Source organism: Hordeum vulgare, chromosome 4H (genome assembly GCF_904849725.1).
Source record: "Hordeum vulgare subsp. vulgare chromosome 4H, MorexV3_pseudomolecules_assembly, whole genome shotgun sequence".
Lineage (NCBI taxonomy): Eukaryota > Viridiplantae > Streptophyta > Magnoliopsida > Poales > Poaceae > Hordeum > Hordeum vulgare.
Genome location: NC_058521.1, coordinates 527,072,062 through 527,077,198, shown reverse-complemented (window position 1 = coordinate 527,077,198; position 5,137 = coordinate 527,072,062).

Below are 5,137 nucleotides of genomic sequence, written 5' to 3'. Positions count from 1 at the left end.
GAAATGATAACAACTTGCAGCGTCATAGGGAGCACTCCCCTGATACCCCCGGAATGAAAAGCCTAATGATTATTCAGCATCTGTGGATTGTGAATAAAATTACATATGTTAAAATCATCATGGAGAAGCTATGAAATATGTAAAATGAAATACAATGCTTTAAAATGACCTTACTTTTGTAGGAAAGATTGTCTTTCCCATAGACTCAATGCCCCGTGCGTTGCAATCAATGAATTGGTACATAGACATACAAAGACGTGATATTGTCGTGCATGATTCAGAAAATTGTGGAGTCCTTTTATGAACTACTTTCTGTATCTTTTATGAGAAGTGGCTTCCGACCAACAGCTGAAGAAGAACACTATCCAAATCATCAAAAAATACGGTCAACAAACCAAACATCAAACTCCATATTCATACCTGAGACCAAACAATGTATAGCGTGCTCTGGTTGGCAAACTGGTAGTTCCGTTCGCTGTATAGCAATATATAACCCCTTCAAGTTCGGACGTAAGAAGCCAACATACCATTCTTCATGTGATGCAAGATAGTTTTGCATAGAATAGATTGTCCATCGTTTTTCTTTTTCTTTTCTCAAAATAAAGAAAAATTCTTATTTTTAATAAAAGTTATCGTTTTCATAAAAACTGGAACACATTAGCTTCCATCCACTTATGACGCATGCACTGAGAATATATATTTTTCTTATCCCATCCACGAGACATAATAATATTACCAAGATAGCTTTTCAGCCAACATGGATACATTGACACACACACAAAAACAGTGACTATGTCCATACCTTGTGAGTTATATTCTAAGTAGAATATAGATGACAAAAATCAAAGCTTTTGTGCATACTCATTCCTCGGTAAACTTGTCCTGTAACAAGTTAATCTTGTGTAAATAGAACTTAGTAGAGTTTTGTAACACTTGTATGAGAAAATGATCAACCAGACATTATCATATATTAGTACGTGACTCTCTTTCTTCGCTGCTGGTAACATAAAATGGTAATGCAACACAAGAAAGTCAACTCAATCACGGTAATACGTATGCTTCCCTCCGAAATACTCCCTTAACTACTTAAGAAAAAGAAGAAATAGTACTCCTGACAAAAAGGAAGAAATAACAGTCAGCTCCATATAAAAAATCAATTATGCTGCTGTAAATCTGTAGCACTATCAACCATAAGAATTGCATTATTACATACAGCTAAACTTGACATATATATACCACACCGTAGGTAGAGTAACTGCAGAAGACAAAAAATCTTAAGGACAAATTGAGATTGCTGGATTTGGGGGCCTATATTGTAGGTTGTTACAATGACATGTACAGTATTAATCAGTACTGATCCTCGCACCGAGCACCTTCATCATTGTCATGGTTCTATTTCCTCCGGCTACCGCACAACGGCAGACATCCTTGATGCCAGGTGACCAGGAAGCAAACGACCGCCGCCACTTGGTATTGTGCTGCTCCTGGAGGACGCCGACCTTCACAAAAGACATGTCCAATGGCTCAGAGAGCTGTTGCCGCGCGAGAAATGAAAGAATGGATCCCATCCCATCCACCCGCCCCAACCCTCCTGAAGAACCCTGACGCCGGTCCCACCACCACTCACCTGGATCCGGATGCTGTCGTCGTTCCCCGCATCCAGCTCGTGTGCCGTGGCCACCCTGTGCAGACATGCTCGATCGGATCGAGCGAGAGAGCCACATGTCGCACGCTCGCTGACCCGCCTCGATCTGGAGCAATAGGGAGTATTGTGGATTGTGGATCCAAGGCACCGCCGTCCCTCGCCTCGCTCACGCCCGCCGTAGCCAACACCCGTCGTGACGCATCGTTCGACGCGACTCCCAGGCCGTTGACCCGCTCAAAGCAGATCCCCCTCGAAGTCGAGCCGCCGGCGCTGCAGAGACCCCTCCGCCGACGGATCCATGCGGCGAGGGGAGGAGGAGAACGGGGAGCCGGGGAGGGGGTAGGGGGAGGAGGAGGAGGGGCGGACGCTGTCGTGCAGCCTCTTCCGCGCAGCCGACGAGATGCGCCGGAGTGACGCTGCGCAGGGAGTTTTTTTTTAAACGAATCGTTTTTTTCCACTTACACAAGGACCGCGGGTTGCTTTCCAGGAAAGAGAGAGAGGGGGTTTTGCAAAAACGCCACGACGTACGACCAGAAGCATTATTTGCTTTATTATTAGTTAGAGATCATAGATTACATATTCAATATAAAATGGTCCGGTTTTGACATTACGTTGGTCGCCACATCCTTGCACAATCGCATGGTAACTTGTTCGTATTGCGTGAAAACAAAGACCAGCCGCACATTTTAAAAAATACAAATAAAAATTAATTATACATTACTAAAATCTAAAAAGGTTCACAAAAGTCATGGCCGCTCATTTAAAGTTAATTTAAACATTAAATGACAGTAAAAAGAACTTCAATCACACCGTCGTCTTCACGCACCATCGTCTTCCTCATCATTGTTTATGGTGAGGTCCACATACGAGAGTGACGTCCAGATGTGGACGGATTGTTGAAATTAGTAGTGGGCTTTAGGCCCATAAGAGAATTTCAGAAATCTCCAAGGGCCCATGTAGGTGGTGGCATGACAAGGTGGTGGTGGGAAGTTTAGTCCGATCTCGCTAGTGGAGAAGAAGTTGGACCCCTTTATAAAGATTTCTCTTCTACATGCTATTGGAGAGTGAGAAGAGAAGAGGCCCTCGCGCACTCCTCCTCCGCCGCCCGCCTCGTCACGACGCGCCGCGCCGCAGGTTGCGGGAATGAGCCGAGATCATACCTACGCGCTTATTTTTGCCGGTCAGGAACGGAGAATACGTAACGGATGCGCCACGATCTAACGTCACCCTAGCGGTCACGAGATCAGATCGCCTTTGCCTCACACGCTCGTTCCTTTGCTGCCGCTGCCGCCGGAGACTCCGTTCCATTCACCACATACACGGTCGACGGGAGAGTAGGCCTCCGAAACCCCGTGTCTCTGGTTCCAGTACGGGAGAGAGGCGAATAGGTTTTTGTGAAGCGACTACGCGACTGCTCGCCTCCGATCCACTACTTCCTCTACGTTTGCGTCTCTCTGTCATCATCACGTCCATCGACGCCGAACATGCCACCGCCGAGAAGACCGAGGCCGACAAGAAGGCCGCCGAACGCTGCTTCTTCCGCCACCGTCGCGGCAGCTTCTGCATGGCCTACTGGAGGGTATAACACGTTTATCCCTCTCCTGATTATTTCTGTATTAGCAGTACTAGCACCATGTGTAGATTTTTCTACTTCTTGCATAGTACGTGCTTGTTTAGATCAGTATCAGTATGTCGTTAATTTTGTCAATGCCATGCTAATCATCTATTTATGGATTAAATTATTCTAAAAATTGCCTATTTTCTCAGCAATCCAAAAACCTATTATGTGTAGGATTTTTTCGGCAAGTGGCTTTGCCGCCGCACTGAAACCAGATAAGTTTACCGGTACGTATTTTAAGCGTTGGCAGCCTAAGACCACTTTATGGCTCACGGCTATGAACGTGTTCTGGGTCACCGGTGCTTCCACGGGAATGATTGCTCCTGAACAGGAGAAGGCGTTCAGGGAGGCCATCGTTGTGTTTCTCGGAGCAGTGCTTAGCGTGATCGGAGATAAATTGGTCGACGCATATTTACATGTGCATGTCGCCAAGGATTTGTGGGAGGCGCTCGAATCTAAGTTCGGGGCCACCGATGCTAGGAGCGAGATGTATGTTATGGAGTAGTTTCATAATTACAAAATGGTTGAGAACCATTCTGTATTGGAACAAGCTCATGACATAATATGCATTGCTAAAGAACTTGAGGTTCTGAAGTGCGATTTACCGGGCAAGTTTGTCACAGGGTGTATAATCGCTAAGCTTCCTAATTCATGGAGGAACTTTCCTACCACTCTGAAACATCATAGGCCTGAATTCTCAGTAGAGGATATCATCGGCCATCTGAGTGTTGAACATAACTCGAGAGCAAAGGACTCGCACGGAAAAACGGTCGAAGGTCCTTCTGCTGCCAATATGGTACATCAGAGGAACTTCAATTCCCACAAGCACAAGGGGAAGAATTCTGTCCAACAGAATACCGACTTCAAGAAGAAGGTAATGAAGACCTTCAAGAAAAATAATAAGGGAGAGGGCTGCTTTACTTGCGGTTCAGATGAACATTGGGCGAACAAGTGTCCAAACAGGTACAAGAAGCCAGCGCAGGACTCCAAGTTTGCCAATATGATTGTGGGAAACAATGAAAAGTGGTGCATCCGGGTACGGTAATTTATTTACTGTATTTTCAGTTTGTCAGTCCATCGATTGGCGGGTGGACACGGGTGCAAATATTCATGTGTGTGCTGACATCTCATTGTTCTCTTCTTATCAGGCCACATGTCGCGAGTCCGTATTGATGGGGAATGGCGTGAGTGCTTATGTTCTTGGTGTTGGCACGGTCGATCTGAATTTTACTTTGGGAAGGATCGTGCAGCTGAAGAACGTGCAACATATCCCCGCCATCAAGAAGAACCTCGTTAGTGGCTCCCTTCTGTGTAGAGAAGGGTTTACGTTGGTATTCGAGTCTAATAAAGTAGTTGTTATGAAATATGGACTTTTTGTTGGTAAAGGTTATGAATGTGGAGGTCTGTTCCGCCTTTCCCTTGTAGATTTTTGTAATAAAGTCGTGAACAATATTCATTCGAGTGTTAATGAATCTGAAGTTTGGCATTCACGTCTTTGTCACATAACTTTTGGTGTTATGTCGCGGCTAGAAAAATTGAATTTAATCCCAAGTTTCACTTTTGCCAAAGGTTCTAAGTGCCATTCGTGTGTGCAAGCAAAGCAACATCGCAAGCCTCACAAGGCTGCAGAGGAGAGACACTTGGCGTCATCAGAACTCATACATTCTGATCTTTGTGAGATGAATAGTGTGTTGACTAAAGGTGGAAAGAAATATTTCATGACATTGATAGATGATTCCACTAGATATTGATATGTGTATGTGTTAAATACTCCCTCCGTTCCTTTATATAAGGTGTATTTGTTTTTTGATAAAATTCCACAATGTAAGGTGCATTTCTTCTAGTTCTTTGTAATTCCATCATTAGCCCTTCAA